At 36.5% G+C, this 12879-nt stretch overlaps 1 long non-coding RNA gene across 1 annotated transcript in view; it reads right to left on the bottom strand.

The window, feature by feature from the left end:
* Positions 1-277: 277 nt before the first annotated feature.
* LOC102452623 (uncharacterized) overlaps positions 278-12879 on the bottom strand; it is a 74739-nt gene continuing 62137 nt past the window's right edge. Inside the window, exons 4-6 of the long non-coding RNA XR_016350251.1 lie at positions 6368-6571; positions 4004-4186; positions 278-523 (exon numbers count right to left, since the gene is read on the bottom strand). This is a non-coding gene — a long non-coding RNA (uncharacterized LOC102452623). The remainder of the gene's footprint in view (positions 524-4003; positions 4187-6367; positions 6572-12879) is intronic.

Here is a 12879-nt window from a genome sequence, read left to right as displayed (position 1 = left end):
CACCACTAAAAATGTCTCTTTTCTTCTGTGCTTATAAAAGCTCCCTTCCCGTGTTCACCTCACTGTAACTGTAGTAAATATAAAAATTATACCAAAATACTCCTGTTACAAATCACTTAACTTTAAATGTTGACATCTGTGTTTTCAAAGCCACTTACTAAATACCATTTCCCATGTTTTCTATTTTAATGGTTTTTCTATATTTTCATCAAACAACATTTAGTAAAGCATAGGGACAACTGTATATTAATATCAGAGGAAATATTTAATTTGTATAAGACAATACATTCAAAGTAGGAACACATATTATGACAACAAATGTATAGCATTTTACCTTTTGATTCATCATATTCCAGGATCTTGGCTAAATCTCAGGTGTACACAGATCTTTTATAAGTGACATGCTGATTTTAAATTTTTCAGATTTCGTTTTCATATTTGTGGGCATTTTCAAAAGGCTACGCAAGTCTAGTAGGCAAAATACCTTTGTCAGTTTGTAGATAGTCTTCCATAAATTCTGAACCTGATGAAAAAAATTGACAAAGGGAATTATTGATTTTTAACAGATGTCTAAAATGAATCTACAATTTTGCCTACCTCAGGCTAATTCTTGTTCTCATAAGAGACCATATAAAGCAAAATTGATTTCTTTTCAAAATAGCATATTATCTTGTCTCAGACAATAGTAGGTCTTTCCTGTCCCGTACCTCAGAAATACTCACTTAAAAAAAATTTTAATATCCATATTGTCTGCTATAAATATTATAAAATACTAAGTCTACTAAAATATTTGTTAAAATATTAACTCTTTGTAATAATCAGTGGAAACACTAATCCAATAAAGATTTAAAAAATGCACAGCATTTATTTGAATCAGAAGACACATGCATACACTGTATTGCATAATTTCCTGTTGTATGGAATATATGAAAATGCTACAGTATCAAGTACCATAGTTAAGTGGGTTAACAAACCTCTAGTTTTAATTTGGCTGTCTGAGTTGAGTTAAATATCACTACACTATATTAACACATTATCGAGCGCTCTTTATCCACCACACAAGGAGTTCAAAAGAAAACAAACTAAAATGTATGGTAGAAAACAGCACTCTGAACCAATTTGCTGTTAAAATAGCTATTAGCCACACAGACTGCTCTTACAAAGGTCAAATTTTGGAATTTAGGATGAACCAATTTCTAATTTTCACTAAAATAAATTGAAGTTCCCCTGCCATCTGAATCTGAAGCAACAATATAACCTCACCTCCTTTCGACTTCCTCTGCATTGATGTGTACACTTGTCATACATATGTTAAACTGAACAGCAGTTGTCCATAGTCTCTCAAATACTTCCTTTATACTGTATTGACATACTCTGTATTTCATCAGAACAGTTGATTTGACCTGTCTCTGAAAGATCTGCCTTTTCTTTGATGAATCAGAGTTTCTCTTCACTGAGCACTACCACGGCACAACTCACCATTCGCTGGAAAAGTTAATACTCTATTAGAATACCAAAACTGGTTGCATTTTTCATTTATTAAGTGGTGTTGAGATTTACTAAAATGTAGTTGGTATTAACTAATATTTATCTAAGGATTATTGCAAAACTAAATAACTAAAAACAGGCCAATGTTGAAGTTGACTAGTACATGGAGAATTTCTCATACATATGCTTAACTATTCTCCCTCACATGTATCACTTTACTTTACAATAGGGGAGAGAGAATGAGCATATTTAATCACACTGAAAAGAAAAAAAATGCACATGATTGCATATGTGCCCTTTATTAATAAATGTGACAGAGACCAAGTATTAAATCCTATTATAGAAACTCAGGTCTCAGAAGACCAAGCTTGTGCAATATATAGTAAATAGCACTAAATACAATACTCTATGCATTTAAATGAATTTGGAAATTATAAGCGCACTTTTAAAACATTTAAGTTAACATTTATTTGGATTTGATTATTCATGATATTTCATAACAAATTAGTTTTGTAAATATGGGATCATCATTTTATATTGTAAGTTTAATGTTTGAGAACTGCAGAGACAAAAGCTAATAGCTAATAATTACTAATCTACACCCTCACAAAAGAGAAACAATGAGTTGTTTATAAATGTGGAATGGAATGCAAGTCCCATAATTAAGAATCAGGCAATGATCCTTTTAGCAAATGGATCTCTTAGTTAAACATGCTGCTAATCCAAGCCTCAAGGTCTGATTCATTACCCTGGAGAATCCCCTCTATATTTTTGCCAGCTGTTCCATCTAGGTCACTTGAGCACAAGTATAGTTTTCATCTCTGCCTCACTTTCTTCCTGGGGTCCCACAAGCAGAAGCCTGTCTTTCTGAAGGCTGTTTAAAGTGTAAATGAAAAGACTAGGCAGCAGTGAGCTGCTACCTCAGGCTCCTTAATTACAATGCTTTGGACTGCTCTACCTTGGCAGAATTCTTCTTTGATGAAAGAGAGGAAAAATGAATATGGAATGGAGAAAGCACATTAATTATAATTTTAATAGTGTTGCACTCTATGAAAGGATAGGAACTTTTTACTATGCATTGAGCCACTAATGGCCAAATTATTGCTGGGTTAGTGAAATGTCCCTTACACCCCTGATCCATATACCTGCACTGTGGGCAGCCATGTGGGAGGAGAACCAGGTTGCCAAGAAAGGACAGAATAGGGAAGTGAATGAGGGAAGACTTGCCCCTTGCAAGTGATGGCACACCAGGGAATCTAAGGTGTACTGGATGTGAACCTGATAGAGTTTATTCCTTCCTGATAAGAATGGGGTGGGGTGGGGTGGGAGCGGGACTGAGAGGGAAGCAATGACCTTCTGAGGGTTAATTCCTTCCTGATAAGAATGGGGTGGGGTGGGGGTGAGACTGAGAGGGAAGCAATGACCTTCTGAGGGTTAGCTTATACACTAACTGGATCCAAAGTAACTACTCTATTTCATTCACACTTTCTGATATTTTGCTGAAAGCCTCTTATCCAACATGCAAACATCCCACATGCAGAGTTATACCAAAATAATGGGAGGTCTGACTTAAAATGGATTGAACTATTTTGGTTCCAGTTTTTCAAGAGGCAAGCCCTCAGATGGTTACAATCTTCCTGCTGAACTGCTTCTGGGCAGCCCAGCAATACACAGATCCTTATCCCTGGTGCATCATTAAGACACAATTTTGCCATAAATGACCATAAAATATTAATTAACTTGGTGTTACTTTTTATTTAAAAACTAAATAAAAAGAATAAAATAAATAGTTCTGAAGCAATCTCTGAGCCAAAAATTCTGGAGCATGCAGTGAAGTAAGCACAAATCAAGACATTGCATTCTCATACGAATAAATTAATATGGTTTAATACTCTTTGGAATGTGTAATTTTAATGTAAAAAGAACCTAAATCTAAAACCAAAATTTTTGAAGGCTGTACAGTGGTCCTTGCAAACCAACCCACAGTCCTTCAAACAGGTTAAGCAAGCACAAAACTTTAAGCCTGTGACCAGTCCCATTGGTTTCAATGAACTACTCAGGTCACACATGTGCTTAACTGCAAATGTACTTTTGGGATCAATCCTGCAAGGTGATTTAGGCCTCTTCAGCACTTAAACATATTCTTAATATTAAACAACATGAACAGTATCACTGAAATCAAAGCATCTAGGTCTGTGAATAGCTCTTCACTTCAATAGAACTAATCACACACTTACATTTAAGCAGGCGCTTAGGTGATTTATTGATCTAAAATCAAAGTTCTCAGTCTTCCAGAGAATCAAGCATCAAATGCTTGTGTGTTAGATAAAAGCATGTTTATTACCTATAAACCAATCTTGAAAAAGATTGCGCAGGTTGGCAACATTACTCATGAGAGTAGTCTGTTGACTTCAATAGGACTACTCACAAGAGTAGCATTGATCACTTGTGTAAAGCTTTCCTGGATCAAGTTCTTAGGGAAACAAAACCTATCAATATGACTTATATATCATACCTCTTTAATAAGTTCCAATTTTCCGCCATTGATACCATATAGCTCCTGCATGTAAAGATTAGCTTCAGACAGTGGTTCTTTATTCCGGAATTCCTTTACCATGACAGCCACATCAGTTCTGCACTTTGCCACTGGACTAGTTTTGCCAGAACTAAATCTTCCTCTTTCTGCAATCGCATCTCACTGACATGTAAAAATGAAAATTAAAACATTTTTTTTTAAAAAAACTTGAATGACATACCACTCTTTTCTGTGTTTGCATTTAAATTAGATGGAATAATTTAGCACTGGCTTTTAATTTCAGAAGGGTTAATCACCCTAGCAAAGGTCAATAAAACTTTAATCTCTGATAAAATTGCTGAAGCTCCAATCACCTGCAGGACATTTATTATATTCTTATTTCCATGCAAAAGAATGCATTACTAATCTTCTAACTCTTTACATTAGCACATTTACCATTAACATTTTACTAACATTATTAATGCCTCTAAAACTATGACAAGAGTTCATTTCTTCACATCTCAGGAGATAATCCTGTTAAAAACCAGGCACATCTGCTGTGACACTGCTTTAGTGGACCTCTCTAATCCTCATAGAGGTTTGATACTCCAACTGAGTTCTAACAATGTCCAAAGTCCCAATTACATAAAATATTACGGGGTTTAGGTTAAAACAACAATACACTGTTTTAGCAACTCAATCTTGCCTATTGTCTGCAATTACATTACTAATCTATTTTGCTGCTATTTGCTGTATTGCCAATTCAAAACAAAATATTGATTTGTAATTTTTTAAAACTGCTCTTGAACAGCAACAGAAATACCAGAAAATAGTAACAGTAAAACTACTGACAATAGGAAACTGATCAGAGGGAATAACATTTTCCAGCCTGAGCAATATCCCCTTTCGACGTGAGGGCATTGCCCATTAAAACAGGAGGGTTTCAGTTGCCATTTTTTATTTTGCTTATTAATCAAAAATAAAATCTCACTATATTTAATTTGGCTGAAGTCTGCAACATATCTCTGTAAAATGCTATCCGGAATTATATTTAGTTAATAATGGTTTTAATGTATCTTGAAAACCATACAAATGACTTAACTGATAACAGAAAAGGTCCGCATACCTATTTCCATTTTTTATTCAAAATAAAAATAAATCATATTAGATAATTTGTAATGCAATCTCTCCAGCTTCTATCCAAACAATACAATTTGAATGATCCTAACAGTTTTACCTTTAAAGTTAAATAGGCAGAAGAGCAAAAGAAACCCAAAAGAAGACTAGATATAAAACCAAATGCAAGACAAGGAATTTGCTTCCAAAATTCTGGAAACTGATGTTGAAAAGTTACAATTTCTTGTGCATACAAATAGTAATAAAGGCTCTTAGATTGGCCTTACTAATCCCTGAGAAGAAAGGAAGGAACCTTTATATACTACCCCATTTATGTTTCAAATGTATTGTTTATAACAGCTTTGCAACGCACTAATATAAACATAATATTCTTTACCTTCCAATATTTCCTTTTCTGTCTCTCTCTTTTCCTTTTTTGTTTTTTTTCCTATGGAACACGGACACACACACACACAAACACTCCTGTCACTGTCAATATTCACACTCATTAGCAATATGTCAGGCTGGCATTTTGAACACATACTCCAGAGCATAACTGAACACCCAAGTAGAGCACACAAATATAAAAATACAGTTGGAAAGAGGAAAAGGCTCAATGGAATAATTTTTTAACTCTGAGAAACATGTAAATATAGAAAAGAGTAACTGAAATGCTTACTCAATGTTTTATAAATGCACTATGGATTGGGTCTCTAGATACCAGCTCAGAGATTGTTCTCCGTTTTTACATACGGTTGTAAATACAAACATGTATATTTTAGCACTACCATCCATTTAGCAACAACATTCCTTAACATTAAGTTACAAATGTTAAGAGCCCCAAGATTTAACTGTTTCCTTTCACCTTTCAATCAAATTGAAATAAAAACTCTGGGAAAATATCACCAAATACATTTTTATAATACCTATAACTGAAGAAATCAGCAATGACGGCAGCCACATTTACAGTTTTGGCAAACAATGTCTGATAAGACAAGTGGCAGTATAAAAATAAGATGCACAGTGCCAAATCATATTTTTTATTATTCACTGTTTTATTCTCAGATAAGATTTTATTTTTTTTTTGGTGGGGGGGAGGGAGTTTCTGTTATCTTTAAAAATCCTATGACAAAAAACCAAATTTCTCCATGCGGCACCATGAAACGAAAGCTAAAAGTCATAAGAACATAAGCTAGATTTAATGAAGGACAATTAGAACAAGTGGCATAATGAAAAGAAGACACATACCTTTAGCTGTACAAATGCATCCCTTCTCAGCACATCTACATAGCTCCGCAGCTCCATCAATGCAAAAGTCGACTCTGCAATGCTTATGATCTTCATGACAATGGCACCATGCTGCTGGTAAATTTTTCGATTATACTTCTCAGACATGGTAGCAACTTTGTTAATTATGATATTAGCCAGCTGGCGGGTATGATCAATCATCCACTGTAAGAAAGCCAGACAACGAGACATCTAATCATTGCAACCAGAGCAGATAAATTTTGTTCCTTTCTTATACGTGTCACAGATTCTATCCCTCCTGACCCTCTACACAGCCATCGACTGTCAAATTTAGATTCAGCAAGCTCCCAGCTTTTCTTTATCCCTGCCTCAGATCTGAAACTCCTGGTTATCAGGAAGACAAGCGTCACCAGCTGTCTCAGAGCAGGAAGGCAATCAGGTGAATAGTACTTATTATCTTTCATTGCTTTCTGAGGAGTGACAAGATTGATTTGGGACCAAAAGCACATCCATATCTCTAGCACGGTGACTAGGGCTTCAAGTTCAGACAGTGGTGCATATGTAAAGCTGCAATGAGGGACTTCAACCCTGACCTTATTCATAATGCATATTGAAAGTTTAAAGCATTGGAAAAAATAATTTGGAAATTTATGAAACTCCCTTTTTACAGCCACCGTGGATATTCCCTTCCATCCTCCTCCCCAAAAATATGGGTAAGATGACTGCACTGTTACCCAAGGGATTGTGTTTCACAGTTGGGTAGTTTTAATTGGGCCCAAAGAAGCAGTTAGCTGCCATTAAAGGCTTCTCTGTAGACATCATCCTTCTTAACTAGTCTGATAGTCTATAAATTCCGATTAGTGGAGCCTACATTGTGAGGAGGTTAAAAATGCAAATAAATAATAACCTCTTAAACAAAAAAGCATCGTAACTAAATGCAATCTGATTGTTAGTTTCAGCATTGCTGCTGGAAGCAATGCTATCTTTGACCTTTTTATTGAAGAGGAAATTGCAGAGGTTTGCATCCAGGCTTCAAGATTGTTGTTAAAAATTAAGCATTTTGTGAAGTACATAAAGTACAAGTTGAATTAAATAATGTGGAACTGAAAAAAGTCAATAGCATACAAATAGTGAAAAACAAAAATAAAAACAAAACAAACAAACAAACCTCCCCTACTACTAAACATGGTTGTGCAATCATAATGATGATTTTACATTTAGCAAATTAGGTATAAATGCGGACCATGAGAAGGGTCAATTTATATCGACATATAAATATTTTTGTGAACTCTTCTTTTTATATTCTATTTTGTAGCATTTACATAGGAATTAAAATAAATATCAAGGACAGACTTCAGTTTTGGTTTATCCATTTGCAGTGAATATTTAACTAATTGGATCAGGGACTGTTTTGCCAAAACCATATCCATTCAGAGCTCACATTTTTGGCTTTGTTCATTCACTTTTAGTGATTATATACAAAAGTAATTTCTTAGTTTTTCTTTCAAGTTTTCAAAAATTGATAAGAATTTAACATGCTTTGAAGACAAGGGAGAAAATAGCTGCAGATAGAAAATGTAACAGCTTGTGAGAATATCAGGTGTAATCTGGTTATGCTGCCTTGAAATTACAATGCTATCAGAACCTGCTTTGTCCTTCTAAGTGTGAAATTCTGTTTTTATGCAACTGTCTGATGTGATAAACATTTAGATCTATCTTAATAATCAAAACACAAATTGTCCAAATTGATCATTGAATTTTAATCGGCTATTTATTGCACTAAAAGTAGGAAAATATTTACAGCCATACAAAATGCTGCAATAGGGACCTCTGTTTATAAAGGTAAATTTTGACCCTACTTTGAAGTACATGGCGCAACTTCCTTTGACTTCGTGGAGCCAGGATTTCACTCATTATTAATAATCTCAAGAAATTATTTGTATACTAGGTCATTTATTATATATATATTTCCCTACTGCATATAGACCCTAATCAGTGTCAGATCTTACTGTTCTAGGCACTGTAAAAAAATGAAGATGAGAGAGGTGCTGGACCCAGCATCCGGCTTATGCTTAAGACCAGATGCAACAAGCAAGTGTAACAAACAAACGGGGGCAACATTAATATAACTTTATTCATTGTATTCATTGCACATATAAGCTACATGCACAATATGTATGTAGCTAAGTGTTTCTTATTATAGAGTAATAGAACTGGACGGAACCTTGAGAGATCGTCAAGTCCAGACTCCTATACTCATGGCAGCACCAAGCATCAAATCTGCTCTTAAAACTCTCCAGTGATGGAGATTCTATAACTTCCCTAGGCTCGTTTAAACATTTTGGTAGTAGTATCACCACATAGATGCTTCCCTATGCTTTGCCAGCTGTCTGCATGCTGTAAGCAACACAGCAGAAGTTAGGAGGGTTGTGGAGGAGAGTAGGGTACTGATTTAGCTGCTTAGATTGGGGGGGGGGGGGCATCCATAAAGTGCAGCATGAAAAAATGTTCAAAGTACTACATCACTTACATTAAAGTTTGGCCATTTTGCCAAACCACTTGGTGGAGGCTTTTATTTGCTTGCTTGCTTGTTTTTTCATTCACTGCACAACTGAACTCTAAGGCTGGAATTCTCAAAGGGGCAAAGGGACTCAGACACCCAACTGCTATCAAAATTGGTGGGATTTAGGCTTTTAACTGTCTTAAGCCTTTGAAAATCCCAGTGTCAGTTGTTCTTCCTATAGACATCTAATGTCAAACGGTATCTCAGGAAAATATCAACTTGAGATGGAGCATATGGGAAGCAGGGCAAGATCACAAAGGGGATGCACAAGGAGGAAACAGAAGAAGAGCACACAGGGGAAGTTGCTATACACCGTACCTGGAAAATGAAGAGAAAGTAGTATGGAGGACTAAAGGGCACAGAAGATGCATAGCAAGAAAAATTAAAGAATAGACCCTGACGAATTAAAGAATAGACTCCTCAAGTAGGAGGGAGCCAAAGTATAATTACTCTGGCAGCTCCAACTTTACAGAAAGGAAAACACCTCTACTAACATCCCCAAACTGAAAAATGCATGGACCATAATTTTTGACCACCCAAATGCAATGGAAACCCCTGCTCAGAGACAACACAGTCCCAAAATTTCCACAGACTGCTGTATCAAGCAGACCCCAGATCATAAAGAAAAGGCAAAACAAGAGGAAACAACTTTATAAGGGAGCAGGAACCACCAACTAAAGCATAAAATAAAAATAAAAAAAGTTAAGTTGTTTTGATCAATGTACCTGACAAAGCTGCACTGTAGAAGCCAGTTTAGTATAAGCTTTTAAAGAAAATAAATGCACTTGTTGGTTTAACTGCAAAAATACAACTCTAATAAACTTCCACTGGTTACAACTCAACATTGTATTACAGAATATTAAGTTAACTGCAAGTTTTATAAAATGATATATGTAAATAATAAATTTAAATAAAAATGAAAACTATAATTAAGGGAAAGTTCTTAATATTCAAATATAATAGCTTTTAAAATGAGGTGTTTCCATGTCAGGCATTTGCCAAATAATAAGGGCCTCAAGTGGCTTGACTGCTCCAAGATACAGATGGGAACAGAGGAGCAATATAAAGGCAAGAAGCCAATGGATCATGACACAGTTTTGTAGATTTGGAGGAGCATACGGGGCAGGAGCACAGACAGATCTGAGACAGAAGCACCACTTTCTGGTAAATGCTTTTCCAAACCCATTAGGAATTAGTACTGCTCAATGTTCTATTAATTCCCCCCTTCAAAGCTATTATCCTCTGTGTGCAACTCCAGGGAGACAGCCCCTTAGAGGTGTTCAGACATTTGACAAAGGTTGTGTTTTGTTGTCAGAAAATACCAATCCCCAGAAATCACAATACTTTGTAGAAACACATTAATTTTAACAACATTTTCCTGGGCAAGGTTTCTCAGATATAGGATGGAATTTCTGGCCAAAATGGCAGACACACCCACCCTGAAATAGCCAATAGCCAGAGGTTAGAGCACTCACCTGGGATGTCCATAATTAAGTTCCTGTGCTCAGGGTCTTGCATTTCCCTTATATTGTTCTGTACCTTGTAGTTTTTCTGGATTGGGCTCCCTTGCACACACTCAAATACATATCCTTTTTCTTGAAAATTTTCAAAAGACGACAGTTTGGGTATGTCTAGACTGCATCCCTCTGTCGGCAGAGGGATGCAGATTAGGCAGGTCGACATTGCAAATGAGACAGGGATTTAACTATGTAAACCTGCAAGGAGGCTTACAGGATCTGTCGAAAAAGACTTTCTTTCTCGACAGATCCCCCTCTAGACTGTTGCTTTTTGCCGACAAAGTGCTGAGTCGGCAAAGTGCGGTGGCCATTTTTATGCAAATTAGGCACAGGATATTTAAATCCCTGCCTCATTTGCAATGTCGACCTACCTAATCTGCATCCCTCTGCCAACAGAGGGGTACAGTCTAGACATACCCTTTGATTCCAGAACAAAAATAAATTTTGAAACTAACATTTTTTTCAAAACAGAACTATTATTTTCCAGCCAGCCTTAGAGCCTATAGCAGTTTTGTTCCTGAGTGAGCCAAGAATGAGGCTCTTTAGGGGGGGGAAGGTGAAGGGTGTAGGGTGGAGAATGCAGCTTGCAGCTTATGGGGAGCTGAATGGAGGAGTTGTCTAACAACATGGATGGGTTTTGATTACAAATGAATCCTCAGGCTCTATTCAGCTTGGAGGCTACATACACATACACACACATCATAGCTCACCACCCAAAGGAGATGTGGCTGAAAATCAGAGCTTTGGCTTTCTACAGTCTCATGCAGCTTTTCTCATAGTTTAAAATTTTGAAGCCCTACATGAGTTAAACACAAAACTATGTTGATGAACTAGAGACTCCAGAGCCCTTTGCGCTATTCATTCCATGTGGACAAAAACCAAAATTTTTTCTAAACACACAACTGTAACTTTTCTCTTTGTCTACTTTTTCTGTAACAAATACAGTATGATATAACACACAATTCTACTCTGACAGCTGACTAGTCCATGGGTGACAACTAATAACTTTGTAACGGAGGGTATTATCTGAAGTAAAGGGGACACTAGAAAGGTGTATTTGACAATAATGCAGCTTCTTTTTTCCTGATGATGACGATGGATGGTGATGATGATAAATGAGAAGGAGAGAATCCATCCTGACTCATAAGACGGAGCAAAATATTTTTATTTATAATCTCAGCAAAATTTCAATTGAAACAGTGAGACAAAATAGACCTGAAACTCTGCATTGCCATAGTCACTTTTCAGTGACTTCACCTAACAACTCACACTGTGACATGCTACATACAAGAGTGTAGAAATGGATACCTTTTTTTTTTTTTTTGGAACTGCGGAAGTTCATCATAACAAACATACATAACAAAATATCTGTGTATTTTTTGAACAGAATGAACAACTTCAAAAGTTTTTCAAAATTCAATAACATCTCAGATAAATCACACTTGACATCTTCAGTCATAAGCACTGTGAGGCAGGTTACATGTTTAGCCAGCAGATAGCAAGCACATTGTGGGTATTATAGTAATACAGATAAATTGTAAGTAAAATAATACTACTTACACGATAGGGTGTTTTTATTTTATTTTTACAATGGAAAAAGACAACTTTATTCAGTAAGAACATTGTTGGCTTGAAGGGCTTTGATTTTATTGGGCTGTAACCAAGACAATAAAGGAGGAGAAGAGCCTGAGAGAGGCGAGAAGAGCCTCTTTTGCCTCTGTCAGCCATTGCCCTTTTCTTGTCCCAATAAACCTATTTAAAACATTTTCTTGGTTACAGTGGATATTCAAACACTGTTCGTACCAGACATAATATCATAGAATCAAAGAGCTAGAAGAGACCTCTGGATGTCATCAAGTCCAGCTCCCTGCCTAAGGCAGGACCAATCCCAACTCAATCAACCCAGCCAGGGCTTTGTCAAGCTGAGACTTAAAAGCTCTAGGGATAGAGATTCCATCACCTCCCTAGGTAACCCATTCCAGTGTTCCACCACCCTCCTGGTGAAATAGCTTTTCCTAATATCCAACCTAGGCCTCCCCCACTGTAACTTCCGACCATTGCTCCCTTTATTCTGCTATCCGTCACTACTGTGAACAGCCTTTCTCCACCCTCTTTGGAATCTCCCTTCAGGAAGTTGAAAGCTGCTATCAAATCCCCCCTCACTCTTCACTTCTGCAGACTAGAACGTCTCTTCTTCAAGTTCTAGAACACTGCAGCAGACTACCATTACCTGCTGTACTACCCATTCTGACTTGCAGACATGCAACAGGTCCTGTCTATCCAGGAGGTGGATGGGTTGATGTCTATTCAGAAGATAGAAACAATGTGCACATTTCCCCCAACAAAGCAAGCAAGGAATCCCACCCCCATTGTAGATATTTGCAGAACCACTTTCTTGCTTAAAACAAGAAGGATTTTCACAAACCCTTGCA

This window comes from Pelodiscus sinensis, chromosome 1, assembly GCF_052426305.1.
Source record: "Pelodiscus sinensis isolate ZL-2025 chromosome 1, ASM5242630v1, whole genome shotgun sequence".
NCBI lineage: Eukaryota > Metazoa > Chordata > Testudines > Trionychidae > Pelodiscus > Pelodiscus sinensis.
This window is presented reverse-complemented; position numbering and strand designations above follow the sequence as displayed.